We start from the raw sequence: 15,000 nt of genomic DNA on the forward strand, positions 1-15,000 counted from the left end.
ACACACACACACACACACACACACACACACACAGAGTCAACATTTATTAAGTTCCTACTATGTACCAGAATCTGTGTTAGTACTGGCGATACATAAGGAGCTCACAGTCTAATGAGGGAGACAATAAGCAAATATGTACAAATAAGCTATCACCAGGGTAAAGAAGAAATAATTAAAAGAGGAGTCACTAAAATTAAGAAGGTTTAGGAAAGGTTTCCTCTAGAAGATGGGATTTTAGTTTAGTGTATACACACACACACACACACACTCTCTCTCTCTCTCTCTCTCTCTCTCTCTTCCCCTTTAGCTGGATGATTGGCTCTGAGAGATACTTCAGCTGGAGAAAAATGAAATCTGTTCCTTGTGATATAATAAGGCAATCTGTAACTGAGAGGGAGAAAGCATAGGGTAACAGAAAGACCTTGGATTCAGAAGACCTTGGTTTAGGTGCCAAACTTAATTACCTTGGACAAGTCACTTCCTTCCTCGGACCTCAGTTTCCTAGTATGTAAAATGATTCTCTTATTAGATCTAAGATCTAGTTCCTTGATTCTATAAAATGTTTAGATGAATCACAAAACTTGTCTTTTCTTTTTTATTACCAGTTATGGGAATATCACAAACATGCATGCACATATTAGCTGGTGAGTCTTTTTCCTTCCCAAAATGGTGTCCCATTAGGAGATTTATAGGCATCATAGAGAGGACGTGATTTTTTTGCTTGTTGATCTACCCTTATTTGACCATTTCCAGGTATCACCGCTATACATACATAAAAAGACTGAAAAGACCATTTTTACCTAGATCTGATTCGAAATCAATGTCATTTTACATATAAAATATATTTAAACTATCATTTAAAGAAAAAAATACTCATCAGAACAAGTCATTTTGAGTTTTATGTGTAGAACAAAATACCATTTTTTATAATTGTATTTTTATTTTTCAACTGAGTATGGTAGGCAAAAGTTGTATCTCTTCTGATGGAGTTTATAGCAGCTTTTTTCTTAATTATTCTTGATGTTTTGCCCATTATACCATTAGCTTCTTCAGAAGACAGAGATAAATAGCTAGTATCCACCAGAACAAAGTGTGAACTGAATGCATTTAATTATTGATATCTCAGTAACTAAAGGTTCTAAAATGATGTTGTCAAATTCCTTAGTGATCTGACAGCATATACATTGGCTTTCTTTGGCAATTGGATGCTTCATTCAGAGGAAACATTACCAAAGTCATCTGTAAAGCATGTAAGAAAATAATCTGTTTTCCATATTTTTTCCCAACATGGTACACTGAATTCCACTCCTTAAATCTTAAGATTAAAAAAAAAAATTTACATAGGCTTGAAATTACAATCAACCCAAGAGTCAACCAAAAAGCATTTATTAAGCATCTACTATGTGCTTAGGGATATAATCTTCAACCAGATGTAGACTACCTGTATTAGTCACCATCTGTATCATATGTCATGTGTTTAAGTGAGGTGGGCATATACATCCAGTATGTAGTGTGTTTGTACGTAATCTAATTGAAGTGGATTGTTTTCACAGGATTACCCTCGCTCATTCAGTCTTTTGCTGTTGTTTATTTTTCCTAGTCTTATATCCCTGTATACTTGTGAAATTAACATGGCAAGATACTTTAAAATGAAGACTTCCTTTTCGTTTGCTCGTTTAGAAAGTCTTTTGAGTAACAGAAAAAAAGAGGGGGGTGGAGTTTAGATTTTCTTTTGGTCAAACTGAGGCTAGCCACCACATTTTTCTTCCTTCTGCGATTTGATTTTGCCATTTCTAAAATAGAGATTGTAGCATAATCAGGGCTTAAAATATTGAACAGAAAGAACCCTGTATCTATTTAGCAACCACGAGAGCATAACTCAGAGGTTCAGAATTGAAAACACGAGGTTACAGTCTTATAAAATGACAAAGTTACATGGGCACAACCGAAAGCAAAATATGCAGCTTTTAGAAAAATGATCTGCCTGAAGTACTGTTTACTCTTAAAATGTTTAATTAAATGATATTATTTTATCCTATTTTTCATTCTTACAAGAGAGCCCTAGTTCTGGCTGCTTATTGACAGCATTAGATTGAATACTGTAGATAGATGGTAAAGGTTTCTATTCATATTATAGACTTGACAATTTCCTCTAGAAATCTTGTAAGTTGTACCAGCCCAAGCATTTGGTTGGACATTTTCCTAATTGTTTTCTCCGGCCCCCCCCCCCCCCCGCTGTATAAACTATTCCAAATTATGCAAGGTTTCCATTTGTAATGTGTGCTACCTTTGATTATAGGAAGATATTTCTTTGTAGTTGCACAAATGTTTACAATAAAGAAGGCCGTAGCATGGACACCCCTAATGTACAGATCTCATTACAGAAAGTAGCTGTCTTTACTTAATCTGGACCATGTGCTTAGGCTTCCCTAACACCACAACAAATATGCTGCATTTTGCAAACTGTTTATTTGAAAGTGAAATAATGAGCCTGTTTAAGAATGCTTGGTTTCCCTTAGCACTGATTTCTCTCTCTGTCCACACCCACCTCTTTAACCCCATTTCAGATATTATCTTAGGAGGAAGTTGCTTAGACTGGTCACTTGATATAATGTATAAGGAAGGCATGGAGTAACTAAACCATTTATTACTGAGAATGTACAAAAAAACTTGTTTGTATGTGTGTGTGTATTGCACTGTATGTTGATGCATGATATGAATTGTTGTACGTGTCAGATAGAGAAACATTACTTGCAGGATTTCATTTATTTTTCCATTATGAAATTAAATGTATTTTAAAGCAAGGAATGTAACACAAATAATGGAAGGAGAGCATTTAGTGTATTTCTCGCCTTGATTGGAAAGAGCCCTGGGCAGTTTTCCATATACCTAAGAAGGATTCTGGCTGTAAGAGAATATTCATGTGAAATTGGGATCTGTCCACCAAGATCAAATTGCTGCCCCATTGGTTTCTTTCACTCCTGAGAGCAGAGGCCTTTGGTTCTTAGAACAGAGAACATATAATGTTAAGAGTAGGAAGGGAACTTAGAGGTCTAGTCCAACTCTAACTTGACAGAGGAGGTAACTGTGGTTCAGAGAGGAAGAAGGATATTTCTGAGGTGGTATAGTAAGCCGAAAAACTAGAATAGAATTGAAGGGTCCTGATTCCCAGGCTAGCGCTCTTTTGTGATGAGAGGCCAGTATGGTGGAGAAGCTTGCTTGGAGTGTTAACTTGTAGTCAGGAAGACCTGGATTCAAATCCTGCCCCTTACACTTATTAGCCGACCCTTGGCAAGTTATATAAGTTTCTATTTCTCATTTGTAATGGTCAAAGCACCTATCATCTAGGGTTTTCATGGAGTAGCAAATAAAATAACATGTGAAGTGCTATATCAATGAGGTATTATTAGTATTTTGATGATGTTTGGTAATTTAAATCTACCTTTTGAGTTGAAGTGCAATGGTTCTTGCAACATGTTGGGATTTAAAAGGGGGTTCATGAAATGAAGTGGAAGGATGACTACAGCAGAAACTCATATTCAGGCCTGGCCAGGGTGGCTGCATCCAGGCTTCGGCATGCGGCATCCCAGACAGTGACTGTGATAATATTGAAAATATCCTTTTGGGCTTTAGCTAAATAATATTTAAGGATTTTGAAGCAGTTACTTAATTGTGTTTTTTATGTAATTGATGGTATCTCAGTAATGTATTGGGACACCACATCAGCATTTTCCTAACTGTTCCTCAGAGAAAAATATTCTCACATAAATATGGTTTCTTCACTTTTCCACTCATGGATTTGTTTAAAAAAAAATGCCTTGCTAACGAAGAATTGCTCTGCATCATCTGAGCTTGTCCCCGTCTAAAGTTTTCTTCCTCCATGCTTCCCTAAACGGTCCTTATGTTGTATGCCCCTGTTGCCCAATGCCCGTGCTGTGCACTCTCCCAGATTTCTGAAATAATCTCAGTGTAACAGGCTGCCGTGGAAGCAACATTGTTTGCAGGGTTTTTTTCAGGTTGACTTCTGTGTCGTTTAGCTTTTCACATAACCTGGGCAGATTCACGTAGACCATTCCCATTATGTTTCTGGCATTTCAGACACGTTATGGCAAATGGCAAATTCCTCTTCTCCCACTGACATTCTGTTATCAAAGTCAAATCACTTAGCTTTCCCATCACGTGGATGGTGTAAGGAGACCTTTGCTAGTTGTGGTTTTGAGGATGGTTGAAGAGCTGTCCTAGGGAGTTGAATGGTAGAACTTGGGATCATAGATACAGAAATACAAGGAAACTTAGAGACCACACTGACACCTTCATTTTACACAGGAGAAAAATGAGGCCTAAAGAGGTCAAATGAATTCCCCAAGGTCTCACAGATAGCAAGGACCATTTCAGAGATTTTCAGAAGTGTCTTAAATTTGTGTCAAAAAGTATCTATGAGGGGGCAGCTAGGTGGCGCAGCGGATAGAGCACTGGCCCTTAAGTCAGGAGGACCTGAGTTCAAATCTGCCCTCAAACCCAGCATTTGACACGTACTATCTGTGTGACCTTGGGCAAGTCACTTAACCCCAATTGCCTCACTTAAAAAAAAAATCTGTGATTTTTGAAACATTGACAAGATTAATATTAATATATGTTAACAATGACTTAGTTTTCAAAGACCTTTAAGTCCATTTGTTTGCCCCCCACTCCCACCCTGGTAGTTCGTAAATCAGCTGAAAAATTCATTTTGAGCTGAATCTTGGTGCCGAATATTTTTCCCTGGAAAATTATGGCACTCATAAAAATTCATGCTAAAAACAAAAATAGATAAACGCACACACAAAACCCCAATTCTCTTTTAAAAAATAAAAAAAAAACTCATTCATTTTAAAAGGCTTTGTTTTACAGCTTTGATTTGACAGTCTGTCAATCAGTTATTTCACATCTATCCCCTCTCCTCCCTATAGTTTGACATTAGAAGATAGGCTGCTGGTATGGGTTGTTTTTTTTGTTTCTGTTTTTTGCGTGTGTGATTTTTCTAGTGGATTTTTTTTTTTTTTTGCTAACTTTAGTGCCTGGCTTGTGTAAATTGATATAAATTCAGATTCATTCAATCAGTGCCAAGTTGTGTGTTTCAGAGACATTTCTTGCTATGGGGATTTGGCCATGAACCCAGCCCTGCTTTTTGACTTCCTTAGGCCTACCCTGGTAACTGGATAAGAATAAATCTACTGTTCAAAGCATAATCTGTAAGGCTAGTCTTACAATACGTCACTGGCTTTTGTTTTATATTTTAAAAATTTAAGTAATTTTTATCCTGACCTGTATCTAAGAACTTCAGACTAAAATTTAGCTGAGGGCCTAATTCATGGCATTATTTAATAGCTTTTGGTATCTGGAAAAAATGAAATTAACGAAGCACATTCCTGAGTAGTAATCAAGAATATGTATTTTTCAAAGCAAGGACCACAGCTGGATACACATATGTATAAAAGAAATATTCTTGCTGGTCCTACCTTTGGGTATTTTAGCAATTGGATTTTGGCTATTATCACAGAATCACTGTAACTGCTGTGATCAACTCTTTATGACTCTGGGTAATGTGGATGGATTGGACTTTCCATGATCTGGCTTGTCTTTTGAGTGTGGACATGACATCCATCCCCAAATGTATATGTGGGTTTAAAAAAAAAAAACCAAACACCCAGATCTTCCTGAATGAAAGGGCAGGAATATAGGAGTCAAAGAAATAAGAATTCCTGAAATGGAGTCGGAGGGTCGTAAAGATTGTGAGATGCTTGAATTGAGTATAAGATTTAAAAAAATGTGCCTTTTGGAAAGTAGGATATCGTAGTGAAAGAAGTGAGATCTCCTGAAATGGAGTTTGGGTTATCTAGGATTTTACAAGGCATGTTCTAGGGGTAAGAGCTAGGTTATAATGGGGCCAGAGTTTAGGCACTTAATGGCTGCTTGTTGATTGCTTCAAGAAAATGTTTATTTGGAAGTGAAATAATGGTCCTACATAAGAATTCTAGGTCTCCCTTTATACTACAACCCCCTTTTACCACTCACCACTTTTACTATCCATCTTTTTTATTGTCTGTGTGATTCAGTCACCTTATCTCTCAGTGTTCCAGGTAACTCTTTAAGACAAGTTGACCTGGATGGGTAAGAGGGAGTTTTATTACCTGGGAGTTCCTTATACCAGTGACATCAGAAGTCCATTCCCTACCCCTAGTCCTATAAAGAGCTTAATGTGTGCTTAGCACCCCATTCTGGCCTTATTGAGTTGTTTTCACTGTTATTATACCAACATGTCCTAATTTGATGACCTCTTGGTGTTTCATAAACCTAGATGGGTAACTAATGGATTCATTGTGTCCTGAAATATTACATAAAATTGTTTTTATGAAAAAACCCAGTCTCATTCACTCCCATTAGCAGAAGCCTGTTATTTAAAAATAGGACTTTTTAATTTTTAAATCCTCCAAAATTGTTTAGAAAATTCTATGCTGGCATCCAAGCAAGAAAGGCTCACTGTTGTCACCTTTTAACATAGTGGAAATCTTAGTAAAAGGGAAGGTCAGGTGACTTGTTCAGAATGAAGGTAGGGGTGGAGTGGGAGGAATCCAGATCTCTGATTCTTGACAACCTTGTAAGCCTGAAGGTGCTATGCAAATCTGAATGATTGATTGATGATGATGATGATGATGATGATGATGTTCCTGTTCTGAATCTATAATCTTATGATGGTTATAGCATTATGGTGGTCATCATCCTTTTCTCTTTGCTGTTATTTGGCAGCCCCAAAGGAAGTTATAATTACCATTGTGTCTTTGAATTAAATAGGAGGATCTATTTAAAACAAGCCCAATATAGGAATGCAGGGCCATAAATGTTTTGTTTTTTTTTTAAATGGGCTACCTCATAAATTATGGTGTTTATAAAGAAGCCAGCAATGGCCTGTGGCCTTTTTTTGACCTATGTCTAAATTGTTGAGATATTACAGGAGGTTCTTGAGGTTTGGTGTTGGGTAGTGGGTAAGTGATGGGATGCTGGAGTTCAGAGAAGGAAACTTAGGGCAACTTAATGTTCTGAGCTAATTTAGCCATTCAAAACAACAAAGTTCCCACCTGGCAGAATGTAATCTTTTCTGTGCTTTGATTTCTTCTACATGTGTCTACACTCAATTATGAACCAAGGCAAATGTTAGGATGGAATAATAAACTAAATAACAGTTTATTTAACAAATAGTTTATTAACAAATAAACTGAATAACAGTTTATTTGGGCTGTGTCTTTTGTCCACTCCCATGCATGGTGGTGATGGTGGTGGTGGTAGTGGGTAGTAGGATTTAAAATGATAACCTGGCTTACTCCCCGTGCTTCAGGTTTGGATCATAAGCTCTAGCATTAGATATCATCTGATGTAAACTCATCGTTTTATAGAGGAGGAAATCAAGGACTAGAGAGGGAAAGGAACTGGCCCAAGGTCACATTTCCAGTAAGTGGCAACTCCACATTTTGAATAATGAATCTATTGGACTCTTTCCCCTCCTTTACCTAGCTTTGGCTTTCATGAATAAACATACTTACCTTGAACCCACTTTAGAAATTCTGCGCTTTTCAGACAGGGCCATTGATTTTGTAGACTCCTGTAGACACAATGGTACAGTGGGGCAAGAAGTCCTAAGAGAGACTTCATAGGGGCTGCCAACCTTTGGAGCTCTCTTAGTGTGTCCTCTTGGCTTGGGACTCTTCTCACAGTTTTCTGCACGCTAACGTCTTACTGTCATTATTGGGGTTTCTATGCTTTCATAAATACAGCCATTGACTCCATATTAACCTTATTAAAAGATAACCAAGATTATACTTACTAGAGTCATAGCATTAAAAAAAACTTATAAAAATATCTTTTTTTGGAATTTTAATGGTGTGTGGGTTCAATGATAGAGTGAACTCTTCTAGGGGAAAAAAGAAAGAGCCTAGTTGGTTAGTAGTTAAGAGTTCTGGGATAGGTATCAGTATATTCCAGGGTTCTGGGCCTGCCGGTATCATTTTTGGCATTGTTGGTGCCTGTTTCCCTCTCTCTATAATGAGACACTATTTTATTTTTTCCCACCCAGATTTTTAGGATTGCCATAAGGTTTAATGAGATTTCTTTTAAAAGATAAACAAGTATACAGAATTTATGCTCTTAGAAATAAAGATTCAGTCTCTGATGTATTTTTTATTTGTTCTTCATTGCTGTCAACCCTGGTACTCCGAACTCCTTAAATACATTTTTATCTAATGCATGTTTTTAAAAGTATCTGAAGGTGCTATGACACTTGCTAGGCTATGATTTTAAGAAGTCTAATCTGAAACTCAACTGTTTGCCCAGAGGGGTAGGAATCACTGGATCTTATGGCTAGGCAGGATATAGTTCCTTCCTATCATCAGAATCCATACCTCTCATGACTATCCCAGTCAATCCCTCTAGAAAAGGAAAGCCTAATAGTGGCCCTTTTCCTCATTCATTCCAGAGTTTTAACTCTTCAATGCCCAGCAACTCTTAACTAGAAATTCCTCCTTAAAAAAACCAAACTCATATTTATATACTACAGTAAGGTTTTCAAAGTGCTTTTCTTACAACAAACCTTGTGAAGTAGATATCACGAGTATTCTTGTCTTCATTTTCCTGAGGAAGAAAGTATGTCCCAGAGGAGTGAGGTGCCCAAGATCACACAGTTGAAAAGCTAGGATTCAAACCCAAGACACTCTGGGATATTTCCACTATATGAAATTATACTTACAGAGAAACTTTGACCAAGGGCTGTTACTTGAATCGATTTCCTCGTAGTCTGGTAACCTGGGGAGTAAGGGGACACTGTTTTGCCTTCTGGGTGAACTGAAACTAAAAAAGAAAGAGAATGCTAGGTTTGTTGTCAGAGGAACTGAGGTTAAAATTTGATCTGGTACTTACCTGTGTGTCTTTAGGCACTCAATAACTCTTAGCCTCAAGTTCTGCATTTGTATATTGAGGGGATTGTACTCAATGATTGAGAAGCTAGGATGTTTAGTCTCAAAGGTTTCTTCTAACTCTCGATCTATGATTGATCTTAAGTTGCTTTCAGCTCTAAATTTCTGATCTTGCTTGTAATAATTCTGAGTAACATTGGGGGCTCTTGGCTAGTGCCAGACCTGTATCCGTCTCATTAAAAAGACGAGGTGGAGTCAGTTTTGCCACTTAGCTTGAGGAGGCCCAAATGTTCCCTTTTTATCCAAGAGAACAGGCAACCCTTAGAAGATCGGATTCTTCTGCATTCAGCTGCCAAAATGAGAAGAACTCAAGTGATAAGGCCACCCTTGCTGGGCAGCAACTCCAACAGCTGTAAACATATGCCACATAGGGTGTCGGGTTTCAGCAGGCAAACTTTGTGGCAGGCTTGCCTTAACAGCTCTTGTGTGTCTTTCAGCAACTGAAGGTCACTCATTTTCTGCCTCAGAAGCTGATGCATCCTTATTCATGGACCCCCTCAATTGAATAGGAAAATGAAAAGTGCTAACAAAGTGCTTGTAAAAGAGGGGGGTTGATGGATGAAAATATGGCTTTTTCTTACAAATGTATGAAAGTATGAAAGAATAAACAAGAACAAGAATCTTGTTTATTCTTTACCCATTCATGCTCCCTGCTTCAGGTAATATTCACACTGATGTATGGGGTAGGGGGGTGGGGTTTTTAAGTTTCATTAGGGACCATGCTCAGAAACAAAGCTTAGGCGAGGGATATGATGTTATCCTCTGTGAAGAAGCATAGGATTTTTAGAATTAAATTTATTATTTGCTTTCCATGTAGTCTCACTTTTTTAATGAGGGAGTAATTGTATATGTGCATCTGGCTGAAAAGAGTTCTGTTTTTTGTTTTGGGCTTGTTTTTTTTTTTGGTATGTTTGTTTTTTGTTTTGTTTTGTTTTTTTAGTTTAATTCCCAGTGAAACCCTTACATCTTTTATTGGAAACAATGATTTGTTTGCAAACTCCTTAAAGAATGGAAAAACACAAATCATGTTAATATTTCTGGATGGAGCTCTCCTCTATTATGTTTGAAGCTTGTGCATATCACAACTGGTCACTTTCCACCCCTGCTTTTCATAGCCTTTTTGTTCCTGCTTAAGTCATTAGTTGATGTCCTACATTTTTCCAAGGGACTTTCCTCCCTACCCCCCACCCCCTGGAAAAAAATATAAATCGCAAAGTGTGACTTTTTCCAGGGAGCAACCATTTCCCTATTGAATCTCCTCCACTCCCGTCTCTTTCCCCCATTCCCTAGAAAAAGCAACATCCAAGATCTCTAGTTTCCAGGTCACATGATCACCCTACAGTCACTAGGAACTGTACTGAGAGAGAAAGAACTTTGCTATCATATTGAAATGAATTGGAAGCTTTGAGCTCCCACTGGGCTTCCAAGCAGGTGGCATGGCTTGGTTTGGGAAATGTGCATTAGGTGGGGAGGCAGTGTGAGGAAGCTGAGGGTGTGGTAGATAAGCAGAGGAGATGTCATTTTTAATTTTTTAAAAATCTTATTTAATATTGCATTTTTCCTATTACATGTAAAAACAATTTTAACATTTTATTTTCAAATTTTGAGTTCCCAGTTTTTTTCCCTTCCTCCCCCCCATTGAAAAGGCAAGCAATTTGACATAGGTTGTATATGAGGAGTCATGCAAAATACATTTCCATGTAAGTCATTCTGTGAAAGAAAGCACAATCCAAAAAAAAAAAAAAAACAAAACCAAATAAAGAAAGTAAAGAAAAGGTATCTGATATGCATTAAGGCTCTACCACTTCTTTCGCTAGAGATGGACAGCACCTTTCATCATAAGTCCTACAGAATTGTCTTGGATCACTGTATTGCTGAGAATAGCTAAGTTATTCATAGTAGATCATCATTCAGTATTGCTGTTACTGTGTACAATGTTCTCCTGATTCTGCTCATTTCACTTTGCATCAGTTCACATAAGTGTTTCCATGTTTTTTTCTGAGAGCATCCTACTTAGAGTTTCTTAAAGCACAATAGAATCCCATCACAATCATATACAACAACTCATCCAGCCATTTCCCAATTGATGGACATCCCTTCAATTTCCGGTTCTCTGCCGCCACTGAAAGAACTGCTGTAAATATTTTTGTACACATAGGTCCTTTTCCTTTTTGTTTTTTATCTCTTTGGGCTACAGACCTAGTAGTGGTATTGCTTGGGCAAAGGGTATGGATGATTTTATAGCCCTTTAGGCATAATTCAAAATTTCTCTCCAGAATGGTTGAATCAGTATACAACTTCACCAATAGTACATTAGTGTTTTAATTTTCCCACATCCCCTCCAAGATTTGGCATTTTCCTTTTTTGTCATATTAGCCAATCTGACAGGTGTGAGGTTAGTAGCTCAGAGTTGTTTAAATTTGCATTTCTCTCATCAATAGCAATGTAGAGCATTTTTTTTTCATATGACAACATATAGCTTTGATTATTTTATCTGAAAACTGCCTATTCATGTTCATATCCTTTGACCATTTATCAGTTGAGGAATGGCTCTTATAAATTTGACTCAGTTTTCTATATGTTTGAGAAAAGAAGTCTTTATCAGAGAAATTTACTGTAAAAATTTTTTTTTCACAGTGACGATTACCAACTATGTGCTTCTCTCCATCCTATTTCACCCTGTTTATTCTACTCTCTTTCTCCTCTTACCCTGTCCATTCTCAAAAGTGCTTTGCTTCTGATTTTTACCTCCTCTACACTGCCCTCCCTTCTATCCACTCCCCCTGCCCCTTATGCCCTCCCCTTCCTATTTTCCTATATAGTAAGAGAGATTTCTACACCCAGGTGTGTATTTTATTCCCTCTTTGAGCCAATTCCACTGAGAGTAAGGTTCGTGTGCTCACTTCCCCACTTCCCCCATATTTCTCTCCACTGTAAAATCTCTTTTAGGCCTCTTATTTGTCAGATAATTTGTCCCATTCTACCTCTTTCTTTCCCCTTCTCCCAGTGCATTCTTCTTTCTTATCCTTTAATTTTATTTTTTTTTATAATCACATCAACACATTCAACTCACACCTCTGCTTTCTGTCTATTTATACTCCTTCTAACTGCCTTAATAATGAGAAAGTTTTTGGGAGTTATAAATATCATTTTCCCATATAGGAATATAAACAGTTTAACTTTACCAAATCCCTTATAATTACTCTTTCCTGTTTACCTTTTTATGCTTCTTTTACATCTTGTATTTGAAAGTCAAATTTTCTATTCAGCTCTGGTCTTTTCATCAGGAATGCTTGAAAGTCCTCTATTTCATTGAATATCCATTTCCCTCCCTGAAGGATTATACACAGTTTTGCTGGGTAGGTGATTCTTGGTTGTAATCCTAGCTCTTTTGCCCTTTGGAATATCGTATTCCAAGCCCTCTGATCCTTTAATGTAGAAGATGCTAAATCTTGTGTTATCCTGACTGTGGTTCCATGATATTTGAATTGTTTCCTTTTGGCTGCTTGTAGTATTTTCTCCTTGATCTGGGAGGTCTGGAATTTGGGAGTTTTCATTTGGGGATCTCTTTCAGGAGGTGATCAGCGGATTCTTTCAATTTCTATTTTACCCTCTGTTTCTAAAATAGTCAGGGCAATTTTCCTTGATAATTTCTCAAAAGATGATGTCTAGGCTTTTTTTGATCATGACTTAAAGGTAATCCAATAATTCTTAAATTATCTCTCTTGGATCTATTTTCTAAGTCAGTTGTTTTCCAATGAGATGTTTCACATTTTCTTCTATTTTTTCATTCTTTTGATTTTGTCTAATTGGTTCTTGATGTCTCAAAAACTCATTAGCTTCCACTTGCCCAATTCTAACTTTTAAGGAATTATTTTCCCTAGTGAGCTTTTGTACCTCTTTCCCCATTTGACCAGTTCTACTTATTAAGGAGTTCTTACCTTTGGTGAATTTTTTTTATATCTTTTTTCCATTTGGCCAATACTTTTCAAGGCATTCTTCTCTTCATTGGATTTTTGTGCCTCTTTTACCATTTTCCTATTCTGTTTTTTCAAGTATTATTTTCTTCAGTATTTTTTGTGCCTCCTTTACCAAGCTGTTGACTTGTTTTTCTTGATTTTTTTACACAATTTCCATTTCTCTTCCCAATTTTTCCTCTACCTCTCTTAATTGGTTTTTAAGTTCTTGATTTTTGAATTCTTCCATGGCCTGTGACCAATTCATATTTTTCTTTGAGGCTTTGGATGTAGGAATTTTGATTTTGTTGTCTTCTTCTGAATGTGTTTTTTGATCTTCCTTGTCACCACAGTAACTTTCTATGGTCAGAATTTTTTTTTTTATGTTGTTTGGTCTTTTCCCAGCCTATTCCTTGACTTTTAACTCTAAGCTAAAGTGGGACTCTACTTCCCAAGTGGAGGGGGCACTCTCCCAAGCCTCAGGTGTTTTGTGCAGCTATTTTCAAAGGTACCTGTAAGTTTTTGTCTCTTCCAAGGTGGTATGATCCAAGGAGAGGTGTGTTTACTACTCTCCTGTACTTTGTACTGGTTTGTGAGCAACCACAAACACTCTTTTCAATCGTGGAACTGTGACCAGAGTCACTGCTCCACTGCAGCCACAAGCTCTGCTGTACTAATGCTCCTCCTCACACTGGGACTAAGATCCAGGGCTGCAACTCAGATTCAAGTACAGGCAATGCAACAAGTCCTGCCCCTGATGCCAGCAAAGGGACCTCTGTAAATCTCCTTCTGACCTGGTGACCGATCCCCTTACCATTTGTGAGCTGAGAGGTCTGGAAGTTGCCACTGTTGCCACTGATTCAGTCACCCGCCCCCCCCCCAGGCCTGCTCCTGGTTTGCTAGGGTCCTGTCTGCCCAGGTGGGGCCTGCGTTTGACTGGGATCCTCTCACCCTGGTGCAACAGACCTTTCTTGGGCCGAAAAATTGTTTCACTCCATCTTTTTGTGGTTCTGCCACTCTCAAAATTTGTTTAGAGTCATTATTTAAAGGCATTTGACGGTATTTGGGGGGGGAGCTCAGGCAAGTCCCTGCCTTCACTCCGCCATCTTGGCTCCCGGAGATGTCATTACATTTCCAACCTTCTGCTTGCTTATGGGATTGGACAATTGTTAGAATAACAGTGACCAGGTCATATGTTTTCCTTAGTAAACGGCCTCTGTTAATGGACCTTTTATTATTTAGATTTGGCAAGCCAACATACTTTTATTGAATGAACTTCCTGCTAAGTTTCTGAGCTATAGTTGGGTTTATGACATAATTGCTCTATATGTTGATACCATCTTTTATCCTAATTGTTTTTCATTGTTTTTAATAAAGGAATAAAAATAATAGGAGACATTTTAGAAGGTGGATTTTTTGTTCTATTATTCATGATGCTAAAAATTACCCAAAATAAGATATTTTACAAAAAAAAGATTTAGTTCCCAAAGTGACTAATTTAAATCAGTTTATACAATGAACCAGCTAATGATCCTCAGTCTAGAGAAGTGTAATGCTTTTATACTGTTATCATTTTTTTATGAATAGAATCATACAGAAGTTCCTATTGTGTCGTACAGTGAGTTTCGTACAACCATCCTTTATCAACAGATGGCAACCAGCACATGAAAAATAATTAAAAAATAAAATGAAAAGGAACCGAGAATGAATTAAAGTGCTTCTTTGCGTTCTGATCTGCATTTTTGGTTTAGAATTTTTATGGTGAATTGCCATATTATCTGTTATATCAGTTTACAATGAGGCTCCTATCAGACATAAAACAGATTTATAATACCATTAAAATACAATATCAAAGAATGAATAAGCAATTCAATAAAATTACAATAACACAAAGATAAAATGAAAGCCTTTTCAATAACAGTTTTATGCAAGAACATTTTGCAGATAAATATGTGTTTATAGATCTTTTAAATGTACATTTATTATACTGTTCCTAATAGAGCCACAGGGGTTAATTTTTTCCTGTGTGTTGTCTTTTATAA

Source organism: Vombatus ursinus, unplaced genomic scaffold (assembly GCF_900497805.2).
Source record: "Vombatus ursinus unplaced genomic scaffold, bare-nosed wombat genome assembly UNPS02014786.1, whole genome shotgun sequence".
Classification (NCBI taxonomy): domain Eukaryota; kingdom Metazoa; phylum Chordata; class Mammalia; order Diprotodontia; family Vombatidae; genus Vombatus; species Vombatus ursinus.